Raw genomic sequence first — 20,623 nt, forward strand, 5'->3', positions numbered from 1 at the left:
ACTGTAGCCTACCAGGTTCCTTCATCCATGGGATTTCCCAGCAAGAATACTGGAGGGGGTTGCCATTTCCTTCTCCAGGAGGATCTTCCCAACCCAGGGACTGAACCCCGGTCTCCCGCATTGTAGGCAGACGCTTTACCGTCTGAGCCACCAGGGAAGCCACAATGTTTAGGGAAGAATTAAATATGATGCTTAGTACAATGTCTTTCACATTGTATAAATGCCAAATATAGCATTGAGGAGGAGGACAGTGGTGACAACCATCCAGTGGTGACAAACCATCATGTGTTTATGAGGGCCAGGAAAAGAGAAGAGAAAAGAGGGAAAGAGATTTTGATTCAACATAGAGATGACATTTTAAAAGACTAAGTTGTCTAGATGGAGAGGTGAACTGTAGGAAGGGTAAATTTCCCATCATCAGAAGGAAGGATTAGATGCTCATTTGGTGGCAAGCTGAAAATGAAGTTTCAAGCATGAGATATAAGTTGACATTCTAGATCTATGACTTTATTATAGCTCTATATTCTGTGAGAGATCAAATTGCCAACATCCATTGGATCATTGAAAAAGCAAGAGAGTTCCAGAAAAACATCTACTTCTGCTTTTTTGACTATGCCAAAGCCTGACTGTGTGGATCACAACAAACTGTGGAAAATTCTGAAAGAGATGGGAATACCAGACCACCTGACCTGCCTCTTGAGAAATCTGTGTGCAGGTCAGGAAGCAACAGTTATAACTGGACATGGAACAACAGACTGGTTCCAAACAGGAAAAGGACTATATCAAGGCTGTATACTGTCACCCTGCTTATTTAACTTATATGCAGAGTACATCATGAGAAACTCTGGGCTGGAAAAAGCACAAGCTGGAATCAAGATTGCTGGGAGAAATATCAAAAACCTCAAATACGCAGATGGCACCACCCTTATGGCAGAAAGCAAAGGACTAAAGAGCTTCTTGATGAAAATGAAAGAGGAGAGTGAAAAAGTTGGCTTAAAGCTCAACATTCAGAAAACTAAGATCGTGGCATCTGGTCCCATCACTTCGTGGCAAATAGATGGGGAAACAATGGAAACAGTGAGAGACTATTTTTTTGGGCTCCAAAATCACTGCAGGTGGTGACTGCAGTCATGAAATTAAGAGATGCTTGCTCCTTGGTAGAAAAGCTATGACCATCCTAAACAGCGTATTAAAAAGCAGAGACATTCTTTGCTGACAAAGGTCCATCACAGTCATTGCTATGGTCTTTCCAGTAGTCATGTATGGATGTGAGAGTTGGGCCATAAAGAAAGCTGAGCGCTGAAGAATTGATGCTTTTGAACTGTGGTGTTAAGAGAAGACTCTTTGAGAGTCCCATGGACAGCAAGGAAATCCAACCAGTCCATCCTAAAGGAAATCATTCTTGAATAATCATTGGAAGGACTGATGCTGAAGTTGAAACTCCAATACTTTGGCCACCTTATGTGAAGAATTGACTCATTGGAAAAGACCCTGATGCTGGGAAAGATTGAGAACAGGAGGAAAAGGGGACGACAGAGGATGAGATGGTTAGATGGCATTACCAACTCAATGGACATGAGTTTGAGCAAGTTCCGGGAGTTGGTGATGGACAGGGAAGCCTGGTATGCTGCAGTCCGTGGGGTCACAAAGAGTTGGACACGACTGAGTGACTGAAATGAACTGAGACTCTGTTTGCTCTATGATTATATCGGTTCCAAAGGAATAGGACATGTAGTGAGCATAATTTGGGGGGAGAGGGGGAAACAGGCAACTTTCTTATCAGATTAATAGAAAATCAAATGATCCCCAACTGGATAATGACGATTTTGTTGTCAAATGCAGACTGGAAACTATTACAATTGACCCTTGAACAATGCATGGGTTAAGGGCACCGGAACTGCCCAGTGGTAAATCCTAGGGTAACTTACAGTTGGCTTTCTATATCCATGGTTGCTCTGTATCCAAGGCTCCAAATTTACAGATTCAAGCAACTATGAATCATGTAGCACTGCAGTGTTTACTCTTGAAAAAATCCATATATAAGTGGATCTGTGTGTGTGTGTGTTGTGTGTGTGTGTGTGTGTGAAAGTCGCTCAGTTGTGTCGACTCTTTGTAACCCCATGGACTGTGGCAAGAATTCTGGAGTGGGTAGCCTATCCTTTATCCAGGGGATCTTCCCAACCCAGGGATCAAACCCAGGTCTCCCACATTGCAGGCAGATTCTTTACCATCTGAGCCACAAGGAAAGCCCCATAAGTGGATCTACACAGTTCAAGCCCAGTGTTGTTCACGGGTCAACTGTGTACTCAAACACATCCTTATGCCACTTCTGCCCACACATTGAGTTTAACTAATAGCAGCCTCATTTCCTTCACTGTAATGTCAAAACTTTAGGAAAAATAAAAAGAATTTTATCTTCAAAAAATGTTGGGACCCCAGATTTGTGGAAATAACAGTTTGTATTTTCCTAAAAATAAAACCCTAGATTTTGAAAACAGGCTCTTTGGTGGGTGATTAGTAGCATTACCAAAGATTTATTCAATTAAGAAAATCATTACTTAGAGAAATCTTTTAAGTGGCAACTCTCCAAAAGCATTTCGCTTTACTCTAAATGTGTAAAGTCCACATAGGATGAAATGCTTATTAATGTAGCCATTTCTGAAGACTGTGTTCTTTTCGTTGTTTTTAGAGTATGGTCATGAGTGATGGAGCCCTCCCCAGTTGTTCTTGTGATGGTTCATATTTAACTCTCGAGATGACTGACTAGGACTACAGCTGTAAATTCTAGCTCGAAGCCTAAATGACAGTCACAGTCCTGGACTCACTCTCACAAGCTCAAACAAAGAACTCAGGGACTCTAAACATTGGGATAAGATTTAACATGACATTATTCTTCTGAGGAAAGTATTTCAGATAAATCTTCCTAGTCTCTAGATGACAGAGAGTATAGGCTGCTTTGTGCAATAATCCCTCAGAGGAGAAACTTTGAAGGAGTCCTATTTTTCTTATGGCATATGGAATCTGAACATGTGAATTGTTCTTACATACAATCAGCTCTAAATTCTCCAGGGTAAGAGTTCTTTCTGGTCTTAAACATACTAAAGAGACCTGTTCTGGATCTGATTCTCTCCCAGGCTAGCCGACTTAGATATAAAGTGGATTTATAGTTCACTCGCATACATTGTATGGAGGACAACACTCCTCTGTTCTGAATAAGAAATAAAATCACCAGGATAGCTAGGGTCTTCTAGGGTTATCTCAATCACACCCTATATCTTGAGTCGTAATTATGAGAAATGCATCAAAGCAACTCCTCATTTGTGTATGGATGAAGAGGAGGAACAGGTCTCTTTATCCTTGAAGAGTAAATAAGGGGTATAGAGCAACATGTAAGCAGTCTGGCATTCTTGGATTTCACAGTCATGGTTCTACCTAGTCTTTTGTGATATTATTAGACCCTGGCTGGCAGTGTTTTATACTTCTCCTGAGGCATAAATGTCACTTGAACATGCAGCAAAGCCAGAAAGTTTGGATTAGCTAATGAGCAAATTGTTTGCTGTTGTTTAGTCATTAAGCCATGTCTTACTCTTTGCAACATCATAGACTATAGTCCACCAGTCTCCTCTCTCTATCCATGGGATTTCCCAGGCAAGAATCCTGGAATGAGTTGTCATTTTCTTCTCCAGGGCATCTTTCCGACCCAGAGATTGAACCCACGTCTTCTGCGTTGGCAGGCAGATTGTTTACCACTGAGCCAACAGTGAGCAAATGGATAAGTCCAACTGACTACTCAACATCCACATCTCAAGGCACCTTTGTCTTCTTCCTTCTGGGACGTATTTACAATAACTGGAATAAAGTTATTTTATAATAAACCTTTGTTACTTAGGAAATCTGGTCATGAAGTAGGAAAGGAGACAGTTGAACTTGAAACTGTGTATAATGCATGCTCACTGTAATGGAAGCATGATTGGATCACATTTTGAATTTTGTCCAAACTTTTTTCAGGCTTCCCTTTTGGCTTAGCTATAAAGAATCTACCTGCCATTTTTTTTTTTCATACCTATGAATTTAGGGGATTCCCAGGCCCACATTTTCAGAAATATCTTTCATGGAAGCAAGGAGTTAACTGTATTTATAAGAAAGATGTGAAACATATCAAGGCACATGGAAAGGCATTTGCAGATAAGAAATAAAATTTAATTTCTGCCTTCCAGGAAAAGGCTTCAAGGCAATGTCTCCTTTTTCCAATGTTTGATCTCTTATAAGATTTATTTGGAGGACATAAAAATTATCAAAAAATATTTTGTAGGATCATCTTAAATGTTGCCCTTGTTGTTGTTCAGTCACCAAGTCATGTCTGACTCTTTGCAACCCCATGGACTGTAGCACACCAGGCTTCCCTATCCCTCACCAACTCCAGGAGTTTGCCTAAGTTCATGTCCATTGAGTCAGTGATGCCATCCAACCATCTCATCCTCTGTCGTCCTCTTCTCCTCCTGCCTTCAGTCTTTCCCAGTGTCAATGTCTTTTCTAATGAATCGGTTCTTCACGTCAGGTGGCCAAAGTATATTGGAGCTTCAGCTTCAGCATCGGTCCTTCAAAAAAGTACCTTACAGAGAGAAAATATCTAAAACAATCCCCCATTTCAGTCAATAAGACTCAGTTAAATTTAGCAATATAAATTCATCCTGAAAATTCATTTCTAACAAAAATTTTAGTATAAAATACAGATATCATTTGACAAATAATTATTTTACCACTTCATAATATAGAAAATAAGATAAATTTTTCCTATGAAAGTACCTTCTGATTTGTTGTGAAATCCTTTGGTGGTTCCTCATTGCCTTCAAGATAAAGTCCGTATTCCTTCTCTTGATTCATAAGCCCCTTTATTGCCTACCAATGGAGCCTCACCTTGAACCACACACCCCAACTTATATTTCTCCAAGCACCAGTCACACTGAACTATTTGCACTTTGGACCTTTTGGGCCTTTGTTTATGATGGCTTCTCTGTCTGAAACTCTCTCCTCAGTCTTTTGACCTTCACAACTTGTTTCAGAAACATGTCTTCTAAAAGGCCCAAGAACCTCCCCAGTCTGCACTCACTGTCCATCAAACCCTTTCCCAAGGACTCCATGCTTCTGTGTATCATAGCAGTTTTGATACTACATCCTAATTGTCTACTTGTCAGTTTTTATCATTCATTCATTCAAGCATTGCACAAATACTGAATGAATATTAACCACGTGACAGTCACTCTTTGAGGCACTGAGGACAATGAACAGAAAAACTACCAGCTATCATGGAACTTGGCTTCTAGTGGGGACACAAAAAACAATAACACATAAACATACAATAAAATGCCAGGCAATCTTAAACGCTATGAAAAAATTAAAAACTCAACAGGGTAAGGTAAACAGGGAATAAGTTAGTTCTGGTGAGGACAGTGGTTGCTTTTACAAACAAAGTGGTTTATTTTTAGAAAGATTGTCCTGAGAGACCCTTTAATGAGATGGCAGGGTTTTGTTTTTTTTTTTAATTGTTTATTTTCTACATAGATTTGAAGTAAGCAAGAAAGCAAGCAATACTGGTGTTTAAATGAAGCTGTGTGCTAGGCAGAGGCAGAGGAAATTATACATGCAAAAGGTGTGAAACAAAAATATTCCTGGCACATTTGAGGGAATGGCAAGGAGGGCAGAATGGCTGTCGTACATACACTCTGTGAAGGAGAGGAGTAGAAGATGGCATTAGAGAAGTGTCCCATGGTCAAGCAGAACAATGGTTCTCAAGAAGGCTGCACATTAGAGGCAACTGGTGAACTTAAAAAAATGTAGGACAGCCCAGTCTCATCCCAAGAGAGTCTGAAATTAATAGCTTGGAGTAGAGCCCAGGCATTGATATTTGTTGTTGTTTGTTTCTCTATCATTCTTTTCAAGGTTTAATAAACTTTTCATTTTAGAATAGTTAGGGGGTAGATTTAAGGTCCACTTTTTAGAGGGAGTGGGCACAGATATTTTTAAATAGATCCTGTGATAATTCTCATGTGTAATTTATTTTGGGTATTTTAGGCCAGTGTAGGATTTTGACCAGCATTCTGACTAAGACGGGAAGGCATTGAAGAAGTGTGAACCACTGAGTAATATGATCTGACTTGTGATTTCAAAGAATTTCTCTAGCTTTATAGGGGACTATGAGGGAAAGGACAGGAGCAGTGAGATCAGTTGAGAGATTCTTACAGTAATTCAGGTGAAGAATCTGTGGATTTTGGGACCAGGGCTGGCTATGTGCTACCTGTATGGAAAAGGATCATGATTTCTTTATATCTTCAGGGTCTAGCACATGTAACAGATGCCCAATCAATATTGCCTGAGTGATTGTGAAACAGATGGTTTATGTACTGCTCTTTGGGAGACAGCACAGCTCAAAGGGTAAGAAGATAAGAAATCTGGGAAGGTTCTAGGCCATAACATGGCCTGGATCATTTACAACTGATTAAACAACTGAAAACTTACATTCATTATCTACAAAATGGGAATAACAGTCCTTCACGGGGTAGTTAGTGGACTAATAAAAAGAGTCAGATATAAGGAGTAAGTTTATACTGCTGGTAATCTGCCATAATTACTCAAAGCTTACGTACACCTTGTCATACAACAGTGATAAAGAGTGTGAGACCTGGGGTCCTAGAGACTTGGTTCTCATCCCAGCCTTAGTACTTATTGCTTTGGCCAAAGGATATCACCTCTGTAAGTCTCATTTCTTCCCCTTAGAAATGAAGACAATAGTTCCCATCTCATAACATTGCTGTGAACATCAAAAAATACCATATAAAAATACTTTGATTCCTAGCATATAATAAACTCTCAACATTCAAACTACTACTATTGCTATATCATCACTAGAGTATGTTCTCAGAACATTTTCTCATTTAATACCAGTGTGCTGGATACGCTCTGTTTGCCTGCCCAGATCCATTCTCCACTCTGCTCTGGGCCTGGGCAGCTGACCTTTATGGGCCATGTGAGGATAGTGCCCAGTTGAAAGGCAATCAGAGGACATCATAGGGTAAAAGGAGAATGATGGTAGAATATCAGTCCCCCTCAAAAACCTCCCCCTGCTATCGAGTTGATGTTGGCTGTGTTTCCTTGTGATAACCCTCAGCTCCGGGCCAGAAGGCCTCTCTCTCTACATTCTCCGCTTCCATTAATCATTGTCTTTTCTGCCCTTGAAGGCCATGAGGTGGCACCTAGCCAGGGCACTGTCCCTTTTTCTATATATGTACTCACCCTCTAGTAAATAGTCCCTTTATTGGAATCTTCAATTATTTAATTTGGGTGTATATCAGTTTCCTGTTGAAATCCTGACTAATACATCTGGAAATATGTGTCATTCCCATTTTGAAGGTGATGACACTGAACCTTTAAAATATAATACTAAAGATAGTGAGAAGAGATTTCAAATTAAACAGCCATGAGTTCAAATACTGTGGGAATTTGAGCAAATTTCTTGAACTCCTTTTTGCTGTGTAAATTATGGAAAATTACTTTTACCTGCGTGAGTTTGGACAAGTTATCTAAACTCTCCAAGGCTTAGTGTTTCCTACTACCACATAGGATTTCTGTATTGTAAATAATACTGCTTTTAAAATAATTATCAGAGTATCAACCAGAGTGGTTAATTCTTTAAAAACGTTAGTTTTATGTCCCAAGAAGTCCCTACAAGTCATAATCTTTGGCAACTCCTCTGTCCATGGCATTTTCCAGGCAAGAATACTGGAGTGGGTTGCCATTGCCTCCTCCAGGGGATTTTTCTGACCCAGGGATCGAACCCATGTCTCCTGCATTGGGAGGTAGATTCCTTACCTCTAGCATCACTTGTTGTTGTTCAGTCACTCAGACATGTCCAACTCTTTGGAACCCCATGGACTGCAGCACACCAGGTTTCCGTGTCCTTCACCATCTTCTAGAGCTTGCTCAAATTCATGTCCATTGAGTTGGCGAGGCCATCCAACCATCTCATCCTCTGCCGTCCCCTCCTCCTCCTGCCTTCAATCTTTCCCAGCATCACGGTCTTTTCTAATAAGTCAGCTCTCCACATCAGGTGGCCAAAGTATTGGAATTTCAGCTTTAGCATCCATCCTTCCAATGGATATTCAGGATTGATTTCCTTTTGGTTTGATTTCCATGCAGTCCAAGGGAGTCTCAAGAGTTTGCTCCAACACCACAGTTCAAAAGCATCAATTCTTTGGGTCCAACTCTCACATCCATACATGACTACTGGGAAAACCACAGCTTTGACTAGACAGACCTTTGTTGGCAAAGTAATATCTCTGCTTTTTAATATGCTATCTATGTTTGTCATAGCTCTTCTACTAAGGAGCAAGCGTCTTTTAATTTCATGACTGCAAGTACCATCTGCAGTGATTTTGAAGCTTTACTTGGGAAAACCATAAAATTTTTGATATAGTTTGGTAATTTCTGATTCAATATCAGTGGTTTTTTGAAGGCTAATTTTTCTCTTTGTATTATCTTGTAAGTACAGCTGTGGATGTAAAAAGTGTCTTGGCCTAGTGTAGAAAGTTTTCATCAAAATGACATTTACTAATGATAGCAATCATCAATAGCAAATCTCCCTTTTAGATATTAGCTTTTTCCTATTGGTGTATTTGATAGTTGCTTATCTTACACAGTGGGACAGATTTAATTCAAAGCTATTTCTGAAAGCTTTTCAGGAGATAGCAAACAACTTTTTTCAACAGCATTTGGCTTAGAATAACTGTTTCCACATTGGGGATTTTCAGTGATTATCAGAAATCATTTACAATCCGATTGGCAATGCAAGTGGCATTGAATGGCTTTATTGAATCTGGCGTTTTGTCCAACTAGTATGTTGACTGGAATATGTCAGCTCTAGGCATATTACCATTTTGTAACACAATGTAACTGTCACTTGGAAATTTCATTATAGAGTGGTGCTCTAGGCTTGATCCTACCAGGAAAAATATAAATTGCTTATTAAAGAAAATTAGACTCTCAGACTGCCAATTCAAAAAAAGAAGTCTTTTTATTTTAAAGAATTCATTCCCATGGATTTTAGAGGTGAAAAATAGGGCAGAAAGCAAGCTAATTGGCTATCCATGTGCACCAAATACTCTTCATAATTTATTTAAACATCCCAACATTTAAACATCTTGCAAAGCAGGAATTACCTCCAGTTCACTGAGGTTCAGACGGGTGTCTGACCATGAATAATCCATCTTGGAAGTGATGGATGTAGGTCTCAAGTGTAGGCTTTTCTGATTTCCACACTCAATCCACCCCATCTAATGACCTATGTTATAAGTGCAGAAATTTTTAGAAAATGGCTCTTTAAAAATGACTAAAAATCTCATTTTTCTTGATATTTAGGTAATTTTCTCAACTACTAACTAATCTCAAAGCTTCCTCTCCCGTTCTATTGCTCTATTCTCAAGTTAAGACCTCTTAACTGGATTGCTATAATATCATTTTAACTTATCTTCCTGAGTATTGTTTTGTCCACAGCAGTACATTATTTATATTAATATTTTAAGCACAGAGACCTGATTATCAATTCCTATTGATACCTTTCTATGACTCCTACCTGCAGTTCAGGAGACCTGGGTTCAATCCCTGGGCTGGAAAGATCCCCTGGAAGAGGGTATGGCAATCCACTCCAGTATTCTTGCCTGGAAAATCCTATGACAGAGGAGCCTGGTGGGCTACAGTCCATGGGGTCACAAAGAGTCAGACACGACTCTAAGCAACTAACACTTTCTTTCTTTTTTTTTTTTTTTTTTGCAACTAACACTTTCATAGCTCCTTATCACCAATGAGATAAAGTCAGGATTCCTCAGTTCCATGTTTGGCATTCCTGACTACGTATTCAGCAATCAGGGTAACTTCTCATACCCTTAGTTCCCAGAATATGGAATTTTCCTAAATCTACCACACTTTTCCATGCCTCCCAGCCTGGACATGTTTCCCTCAATACTCACCCCCAGCTTACCCAGAGAACGTTTATTTATCTTTCAAGAGCTTGGTAAAAATTCCCCTTTCAATGAAGTCTTCCCTGTCCTTTCCGAATGATTTTATGCCCATATTATTATTTCTCTTTGTAAGAACAACACTGTACTGAAGGCTTTTTGTTATGATTTGTTGTTTCCTTTTTGCCATTTTGTTTCCTCCTAGCAAATTTTGAGCTCTTTGCAAGCAGGGACTATGTCTAGATGTTCAATAATTATTTGTGAATTAACAAATCTGTTGAAACCTTTAGAGTTAGTTTCATGCTCTCAAGCAAATACCTTTCAAAATAGCAACTTCAGGGACCTAATTCGTTATATTGATGCTTCTGACAGAGTTCCAACAGACTTGACTTGAGATCTTCTAAATGGGCCCTGGGTATGCCTAGAAAGTGATAACTGCTCACACTATAAAAAGTTGGGAAGAGGGCTCAAGAAGAAAGAGAAAGAAAATATAAGAAGCAGAGAGCAAAAAAAGAAATTGCCCAGAGAAGAACCTGGATGTCACAGAGTTGAAAGAGCTGCATAAAAAGTACAATCTATAGAGTCAATGCAATCTCTATCAAGCTACCAATGGTATTTTTCAGGGAACTAGAGCAAATAATTTCACAATTTGTATGGGAATACAAAAAAACCTTAAGCAGCCAAAGCAATCTTGAGAAAGAAGAATGGAACTAGAGGAATCAACCTGCCTGACTTCAGACTCTACTACAAAGCCACAGTCATCAAGGCAGTATGGTACTGGCACAAAGACAGAAATCTAGATCAATGGAACAGAATAGAAAGCCCAGAGATAAATCCACGAACCTATGGACACCTTATCTTTGACAAAGGAGGCAAGAATACACAATGGAAAAAAGACAACCTCTTTAACAACTGGTGCTGGGAAAACTGGTCAACCACTTGTAAAAGAATGAAACTAGAACACTTTCTAACACCATACACAAAAATAAACTCAAATGGATTAAAGATCTAAATGTAAGACCAGAAACTATAAAACTCCTAGAGGAAAACATAGGCAAAACATTAGCTGACATAAATCACAGGAGAAGCCTCTATGACCCACCTCGCAGAGAAATGGAAATAAAAGCAAAAATAAACAAACGGGGCCTAATTAAACTTAAAAGCTTTTGCACAACAAAGGAAACCATAAACAAGGTGAAAAGACAGCTCTCAGAATGTGAGGAAAATAATAGCAAATGAAGCAACTGACAAAGAATTAATCTCAAAAATATACAAGCAGCTCCTGCAGCTCAATTCCAGAAAAATAAACAGCCCAATCAAAAAATGGGCCAAAGAATTAAACAGACATTTCTCCAAAAAAGATGGCTAATAAACACATGAAAAGAGGCTCAACATCACTCATTATCAGAGAAATGCAAATCAAAACCACAATGAGGTTTGATTTGACCACGCACCAGTCAGAATGGCTGCTATCCAAAAGTCTACAAGCAATAAATGCTGGAGAGGGTGTGGAGAAAAGGGAACCCTCTTACACTGTTGGTGGGAATGCAAACTAGTATAGCCACTATGGAGAACAGTGTGGAGATTCCTTAAAAAACTGGAACTAGAACTGCCATATGACCCAGCAATCCCACTGCTGGGCATACACACCGAGGAAACCAGATCTGAAAGAGACACGTGCACCCCAATGTTCATTGCAGCACTATTTACAATAGCCAGGACATGGAAGCAACCTAGATGCCCATCAGCAGATGAATGGATAAGGAAGCTGTGGTACATATACACTATGGAATATTACTCAGCCATTAAAAAGACTGCATTTGAATCCATTCTAATGAAGTGGATGAAACTGGAGCCTAATATACAGAGTGAAGTAAGTTAGGAAGAAAAAACACCAATACGGTATATTGACACATATATATGGGATTTAGAAAGATGGTAACGATGACCCTATATGCGAGACAGCAAAAGAGACACAGATGTAAAGAATAGACTTTTGGACTCTGTGGGAGAAGGTGAGGGTGGGATGATTTGAGAGAACAGCATTGAAACATGTATACTATCATATAAGAAATAGATCGCCAGTCCAGGTTTGATGCATGAGACAGGGTGCTCAGGGCTTGTGCACTGGGATGACCCTGAGGGATGGGATGCAGAGGGAGGTGGGAGGGGGGTTCAAGATGGGGAACACATGTACACCCCTGCCTGATTCATGTCAGTGTATGGCAAAAACCACCACAATATTGTAAAGTAATTAGCCTGCAATTAAAGTAAATAAATTATTATTATTTTTTTAAGTACAGATGTAGCTTCAGAGTAACTCAGATGGGTTGTGGCTTCCTGAGCATGGAGTAGTCAAGGAAGGGTTATGAAATAAGAAAGGGGGACAGTAGGCTGGGCTCCTCTGTCCTTGGGATTCTCCAGGCAGGAATACTGGAATGGGTTGCTATTTCCTCCTCCAGGGGATCTTCCTGACCCAGGGATGGAACCTGTGTCTAAGTCTCCTACATTGGCAAGCAAATTCTTTACCACTGAGCCACCTGGCAAGCCCCCATGGCATTTGGGACCCACACATGTCAAGTCTGACCTCATCTTAACTTGATTCCATTTGCAAAGTCTATCTCCAAAAAGGTCACAGTCAGGGGTATCTTGAGCTAGGACCTCAATCTCTCTTTTTTTGTGGGAAACAATTCAACCTGCAAGCTCCTTAAGTGATTCTAATGCACAGCCCAGTTTTAAAAACAATGGTTCTGAAACTTGAGCATACAACAGAATCACCTTGGGGCTCGAAAAATGAAAGGCTGCTGAATCCAAACTCAGATTCTGATTCTTGGGCCTAAGAATTTGCATTTTTTCACAAGTTTGAAAACCAGTGGTGTAGGGGAACAGAAAGTAAAATGAATGTACACTTTGACCCTTAAACAAAGCAGATTTGAACTGGGTCCACTTTATGACATTTTTTCAATAGTAAGTATTACCGTCCTATACAGCTTGTGGTTGGTTAAATCCACAGAATCACAGATGCAGAGGAATCTCATGAACAAAGGGCCGAGAATAAGTTATACACACAGATTTTTGACTGTGCAGAGGGTTGACACCTGCAACCCCTTTGCTGTTCAAGAATCAACTTTCTTTCTTTCCTACCATTGGAGGAACAATGTAGCTATCATCTGGGAGCTGAGGAGAAATGCAGAACTTTGAGCCCAGCCCAGATTTCTGAATCTAAGACTGTATTTTAACAAGATTCCCAAGTAATTTGCACATCCATTGAATTTTTAGACACATTATTGTATACTATTCAAAATAAAATTGATCTTAAATCACTGGTTGAGTTAGTTAGTAAAGGGATGGCTGGATAAAGAAATAAATGTGTGCTAAGCTGCTTCAGTCGTGTCTGACTCTTCGAGACCCTATGGGCTGCAGCTCCCAGGCTTCTCTTCCACGGGATTCTCTAGGCAAGAATACTGGAATGGGTGGTCATACCCTTTTCCAGGGGATCTTCCTGACCCAGAGTCAAATCCGCAGCTCTTATGTCTCCTGCATTGGCAGGCGGGTTCTTTAACATTAGGGCAACCTATGAATGAATAATAAAAAAGATTCCCTAACTGCCTTTCTCCCAGGAGACAGAAAAGTGGTCCTTCTAAGTCCATTGATCAAGTTGCCTTAGCAACTGTGAAGACAGTGGCTCATCATCACAGTGGCTCCAAGGCAATCTTGTCTGTTGGTTCTTCAGCAATGGAGTGTTCTTGCTTACTTGGCCTTTCTCAGGCTTCAACCAAGAAATTCCATACTTTCATTTCCCTGCTTCTTCCCAGATGACCTCATCTTAACATTTTGTGGCTTCTCTATCAGCAGTTTGTCATTTGTGCCAAAATCTGAAACAGGAGGCTGGCTGGAATACGCAGAAGTAGAGCACAGTGTAGATTTAGTGATGAACTGGCTTTGGGCCAGAAGGGTAGCAGGTAAGTTTCAGAGTTTCAGCTGAAGAAGAAAGAAAAGCTTTTAGAAAGCTTAGAGCCAAGTCAAAACATGCCTTATATGATTTTTTTTTTGGCAGATATACTGTAAAATAAGAGTAGACCAAATTCCCCAGGTAATAGTAATTGACCTATAAATGTCATTATTGATAGATTGTGTTTCTGGAAACATTGTTCTAGAGCTAAAGTACTCATGTGAATCTCAAAAAGGAATTTAGAGACAAGCTTTGAAAGTCTTTCTTTTTCTCTCTCCACTACTGATTTCCATTTTCCTCTTGGAGAGCTGCACTTTTTTTTTCCCCTCTTAAACAAGTCACACACCCAAGCTGTCACAAACAGTTGTCTTTTAGAAGGCCAATGTTTTCTTGGGGAAAAAAGTTGTTTTTCAAAGGCCATCACCTTTTATTCCTTCATGGAGCCATTTCACATCTACAATGAATCGTTTAGTAGAAAGATTGACAGAGTTCGCATTAAAGTTTGCTTTTTTTAACTTGACAGTTTGAGGAAGAGTTGATATTTCATTTTAATAAAGTGGGTATTGTCTGGAGAGGCACAGTCTGATTTCAGGAAGCAATGCTATACATGTGGCACCTCCTGTCACATGGCTTACGGAGTATTCCTTTAATGTTTTGTTGCCTCCTTCTCTTATGTAAAACAATCTGTCTCCCAGATGTCTGTTGGAAAGAAAGAGGACACACATCTCATAACCAAGAAAAAAATCTCTCATGTCTTTAGCCACATGATATAGGTACATTTCTGTAATCACCGCTTAATTTAACTTAATTTCTTTTTGGTATGAACTTATGAAAATCAGTTTCCACATTCTAAATGTTCAGTTAAAGCATATAAGTTTGTTTTCTTTTTTTTTTCTTTTCTTGTCTGAAATTAACCAGTTATACACATTAGCAGCTCTGGAATAAAGAACACATTAACAACTCTAGATATTTCTTTATCTGTCCACAATGAGAAATGTTGCCTAGCTAAATCCAGGATGAAAAAATTCTCCTTCTCTCTGTCATATATTCTGCTAGTAAATTGCTGAATCACTGTGTGTGGCAGCCGAGTTCAGCTCTTGGGCATGCCTCTTAGAGAACTGCCAGGGGCACCCAAGGTCCCTCTGCTATTTCTAGATGACAGGAATAGCAAAGCAGCCAGATGCCATACTCTCAACAGCTATGTGAGTATGTGTGTGGATGAGAGAGAAATTATTTTCTTCCTCTTTATTAAAGCTGGTAGAGACTGTATCCCCGCATATTTATGCAAGTCACAGTTTGTACAGTTTGAGCATAAGGTAAGGGTCTTAAGAAATCTTGTAATATGACCCTAAATGGTAGTGTGATAAAATCTAGGCAGCCCTGGATAGAAGTCTGGGGAGTTGGGTCCTGTCTCACTGAGGTACATAAACTATAAATCACTTTCTAAGACTACGGTGAGTAAAAATTTCATACTTAAAATTTTCCTTCTCTCACTTTAAAATTAAACCACAATTTGCAGGCTAACTCTACTTTTAAAAATTCTTGTTGGGAGTGTAGTACACCATTCTGGTAATAATGCTTTATTGATTTCTAGTTCTGCTACCATTTTTGTCTTCCTCAAATTGAAACAAGTCTCTTTAATCCATCTTTGAAAAAGTCTTCTGTAACCCCTTAATTATTATCCTTTAGAGCGAGACATAATAACATAGTAAAGAGCTGATGAACACTCAATAAAACTAGATTATTTTATAGGTCAAGAGTATTAGCTCTATAAGAGAAGAAACCAACTTAAATGCTGGAAAAGGCCTGCCTGGATTTGACTGAATATTTTACTAGTAATGTGATACTGAGCAAGTTACGTAAATTCTTGGAGTATTAGTTTCTTCTTCCCTAATAGACCCTACACTACAGGGTCATTGTAAGAATGAAATGTTGTAAAACATGTAAAGTTTTTAGCATGGTGCTTGATATGTAGTAAATGTTTGTGACTTACACTGAAATACTATCCAGTGAAATGTTTCTTAAAATGCTTGCTAGCTGGGTCCTAGAATCTCTGGATTACGCAGAAATTTATTTTTTGTATTTTATTTGTTATGATGGATTCTATTAACACCTATTTGAATTTACAGTATTGGGCTCTATTTTAGTTACTGTTTATTACTGACTGATTCTTTCAAATAATGTGTTACAATCCTTAAGCCTTTTTAGTTTCACTGATATGTCATCAACCTTCCCCAATCCTCCAATTCTTTGTCAGAAGATATGACTGCTTTTTTTTTTAACACAAAATTATCTTTAAAAATGTTTTTAAGATTTATTTATATATATATATTTTTTGGCTATACTGAGTCTTCATTGCTCCACATGGGCTTTCTCTAGTTGCAGAGAGCGTGGGCTACTCTTCGTTGCGGTGTGTGGGCATCTCACTGCAGTGGCTTCTCCTTGCAGAGCAGAGACTGGAGGGCGCGTGGGCTTCAGCAGCTAACACAGGCTTCAGTAGTGGCAACATTTGGGCTCAGCAGTTGTGACTCCTGGGCTCTAGAGCACAGGCTTGACAGTTGTGGTCCATGGGCTTAGTTGCTCTATAGCATGCGGGATCTTCAGGCAGCAGGGATCCAACCCATGTCCCCTGCATTGTCAGGCAGACTCCCAACTACTAGACCACCAGGGAGGCCCATGACTGCTTTTGAAAAAACAAATTCCAAAAGAAGGTCTATTTCCAACAATCAACCCCTCTAGCTGAGTAAATAGAATTTAGATGTGGAAAATTCATTTTTTAAAAAAAGAAGATAAGAGAACATTGTAAGAAAACTTTCACAGTAGGAAGATAAGGCAATTTTCTGAATTATTTAGGGAGAAAATCTACTTTTTATTAAGTTATATGAAGATGTCATGTTTAAATACCCTTCATCTGAAGGCTTTGAATATCCAGTTTACTTACTGAAGTAAAAAAGAAAAAATTCTTTGATGTTGGGAAAATTTTGCAAATGCTAGAGCAATTGAAAGACATGTTCTCATTATTTTCTATTTTCTTCTGCTGTCTCTATAGCGTATGTCTCAATACGCTATGGTTAATTATCTAGAATATCTCTTAAAATCTCCAAAGGCCATTGTAGATAATGGGCTGATTATGTATTGTGAAAGTTCATAGGTTTTTTTTTTTTATCTTTGGAAAGAATTATTGTTTCCTTTAATCCAAACTGCAGTTTATACTCTGAAAACACAGTCTTGCTATTTATATACTCTAAGATGGGCTTCTCTGGTGGCTCAGACATAAAGAATCTGCCTTCAGTGCAGGAGAGACCCAGGGTCGATCCCTGGATTGGGAATATTCCCCTGGAGAAGGGAATGGCTACCCACTCCAGTATTCTTGCCTGGAGAATTCCATGGACAGAGGAGCCTGGTGGGCTACAGTCCATGGGGTCACAAAGAGTTGGACACGACTGAATGACCAACACTTTCACTTTCATACTCTGAGATGAATAAAAGTTTATTATTGTCATGATAATGGTAACTGTTAAGCTATTAAACTCAACAATAACACACGTGGAGAATTAATAAGGTTTTTAACTGGGGTTTCAAAGCATTTGTTGAAATAAGAAGAAACAACTTTTCATATCTGGAATTTAAATGGAAAATTCCTGATTCAAGTTATATCTATCATGATTTTCAAGATAGTATGATGACTGCAGAGAAAAATTGAAGATGACTACAACAGGAAACTGGCTAAGTATTGATTAAACCAAGATGACCACTCATGATGTAATGCCTCTAAGTAAAACTTATTAGAAACAGTAAAATGGAGGAAAAAAAGAAACAGTAAAATAGAAGACTGATGGAAAACAGACAAATGAATTTATCATTAGAAGTATAACTGTCAAAGGGACTAGATATTTGTTTTGTCTGGGTAGTTTTTCTCTTTTCTAATACAAGGATTTAATGCTATAAATGTCCTTCTCAGCTCTGATTTAGCTGCATTCCATGAATTTTGGTACGTTGTATACTCGTTTTCATTCACTTCTATGAGTTTTTAAGTTTCCTTTGAGATTTCTTTCCTGACCCATGGATTGTTGAGAACCGTGTTGTTTAATTTCCAAGTGTTTGTTAAGAGGGCAGATCTCATGTCAAGTGTTCTTAACACACACACACACACACACACAGCCAAAGGGACACAGGAGAATTTGGGAGGTGTTGGATATGTCCTTTACCTTGATTGTGGTGATGGTGTCAGGGGTCTTTGTCTATGTGAAATTTATCAAACTGTGCACATTAAATTGGTATAATTCTTTGTATATGAATTATACTTTAATAAAGCTATTAAAATGATTTCATTTGAGTCTAATCTACTCCATTCTGTAATGATTTTACTAATTAGTTTCATTTTGATGTTGTTTTACATAGTCTTATTTGCTCATCAGTGATACTGGCATATCACTGAGATATGATATGAGAAAAATGAGAAAAATTTAAAATAAGAAAAAATTTAAAAGAGCACAACTATTTCTAGGTATTAAACTGACAGATTAATATTAAAGACAAGAGCATTTGCTTCAGATTACTTATAGGAATAATAGATGTAAGTGATTAGATTTGTTGTTATGCCAAAAAGCAGGAAAGATTATTGTTCCAATAATATAGCTCTGCCAACTTTAACTTGTTCACCCTTCAAAGTTGTTTAATTATTAAGACCATTATTGATTACAGAAACAACTTGACCAAATAATTTATTCAGTAAATATCAGTTCAACAAATATTGACAGATACCCTGCCACTCAATAGACTCTAATCTGCTGTAAGAAAAATAGTCCTTTTTCTGGAATGAATCTTACTATCTGCATTGTTTTTCTGAATCTCATTTGTTCCATTAATAGAGTACTGGTCCATTTAGCCTCGGTCAAGCCTAAATAGACTGTGAGACCTCAGCTTCTTTCCTGGTAGAAAACTGAAGTCTAGTGTCATGGTGGCAGGTATGTAGTCAGGAAGCCTCCCTGACAGCTGGAAGTGCCGTGTGTAATAAACACAGTCCAGCCTTCCCTCTTGAGATCAGTGAATTAGGGAAGCTGGAGGGTGTAGCATGACAATTACCCAGCCACACCAGCGTTTATGCGTTGTTATTTCATTTCCATGCCCCTCAGCCTCTTAAACTTTACCTAAAGCAATTATTATTTAATCTGAATTATTACTTATCAATTGACAAGATTAATTTTTCAGAGGCAGCATCCATACCTGTATTATATTTATGAGAAAGTTCTAAGGGTGGCTTTAAAATACCACACATATCTTAACACTGGGGAACCTTGTTCAATTGAAATACAGTCACCTTTAATGTATTTAAAATCAGTCCAGATTTTTACATCTATTTGACACAGAAATTTTATAGTTACTATATAATAGATCATTATGCAGTATTTACCCCTGGAGCAGGGCATGGCAACCCACTCCAATATTCTTGCCTGGAGAACCCCATGGACAGAGGATCCTGGCGGGTTATGGTTCATAGGGTTGCAAAAAGTTGGACAAGACTGAAGTGACTTAGCATATCACAGCACAGGATCCATATTTCAAAAAATGGAACTGATTGAAGGTGGAAGAATTACTTATCAGTCAAGATGCAGATGTTATAGGTTTAATAAGTCCCTCAGACTATCTGAAGCTGGAGAATTCTGGAACCCTAACAAACTATTTCATTTTGTTCTCTGTGGCTCATAAACCAAGACTGGCATCTCTTTGGGCAGGTTTTGGAATACTATGCAATCGGAGCCTCATAAGGACAACACACAACTTCATACTACGGCAGCCCTGGCACCCAAGGGTGGCCCTTGACTGCCAGTGTCCAAGCTGATTTTTTAGGTCCAGCGTTCTAAGGAAAAACTTGGTCCAATTAATTGCATCTATATTTCTCATTTCTTTCTTTCTCACTGCCCTTAAACTCAACCAGTCCTGCTGTTGGAGCTTGATTCCAACCACAATAGGGAACCCAAGATTTACTTCCTACTAGGTCTATCCACAAGAAGCTAAGGACTTGAGGTAAGCCATTATTGAGCTTAGACCTTAGTGCATAATGAATGAATGGGCTAGAAACTGACAGTGTTGTGGTGTAGACTGTGGACATTGATCTTCGATAAGCATTCATCTACATAGATTATTTTTCTTTCTATGCGCCTCTAAGATTCTTTAAGTAGGTCAGCCACTCTCCTGTTGGGAGATAGTGCCAAGAAGTGGGAGGATTTCAGCTGTTCATAAACTTTTGATGAGCCAAAACCTAGAAAACTCAGAGACTTACAGGAACCAGCCAGATAATTACTGCTGCTCTGGTAGTGACTCTGGTGAACTCCAAACCACATTGCATCAGTCTAAAAAGAGTGGCTCCTCCTAGGGTTTCCAACAGGCTTTGTAGATTAAGGGAATTTTCAAATGTGGGATTCTCAGGACTAAACCTGGAAATCCCTGGGCCACTGGCATGAGTTGGCAACCTTAGCTTCTACTCAACATAGCCAGTTGTTACTATATTTGAACTTCCTTCTTTCTAATTTTCCTTTCTTCATTATATAAAATCTTCTAATGTTGGGAATTAACTCAAATCTGAACAATAACCTATGGATAAAAACAATGCCTAAACTTGGTCCAGGAACCTCCCAGTTTGTAATCTCTGTTTAAGAGATGA

The 20,623-nt window shown here is 38.9% G+C and overlaps 1 long non-coding RNA gene across 1 annotated transcript in view; it reads right to left on the reverse strand.

The window, feature by feature from the left end:
- Positions 1 to 13,538: 13,538 nt before the first annotated feature.
- LOC122445022 overlaps positions 13,539 to 20,623 on the reverse strand; it is a 38,091-nt gene continuing 31,006 nt past the window's right edge. The window contains exons 5-6 of the long non-coding RNA XR_006270422.1: positions 14,384 to 14,658; positions 13,539 to 13,988 (exon numbers count right to left, since the gene is read on the reverse strand). This is a non-coding gene — a long non-coding RNA (uncharacterized LOC122445022). The remainder of the gene's footprint in view (positions 13,989 to 14,383; positions 14,659 to 20,623) is intronic.

The sequence above is a fragment of the Cervus canadensis genome, chromosome 7, assembly GCF_019320065.1.
Source record: "Cervus canadensis isolate Bull #8, Minnesota chromosome 7, ASM1932006v1, whole genome shotgun sequence".
Taxonomy (NCBI): Eukaryota; Metazoa; Chordata; class Mammalia; order Artiodactyla; family Cervidae; genus Cervus; species Cervus canadensis.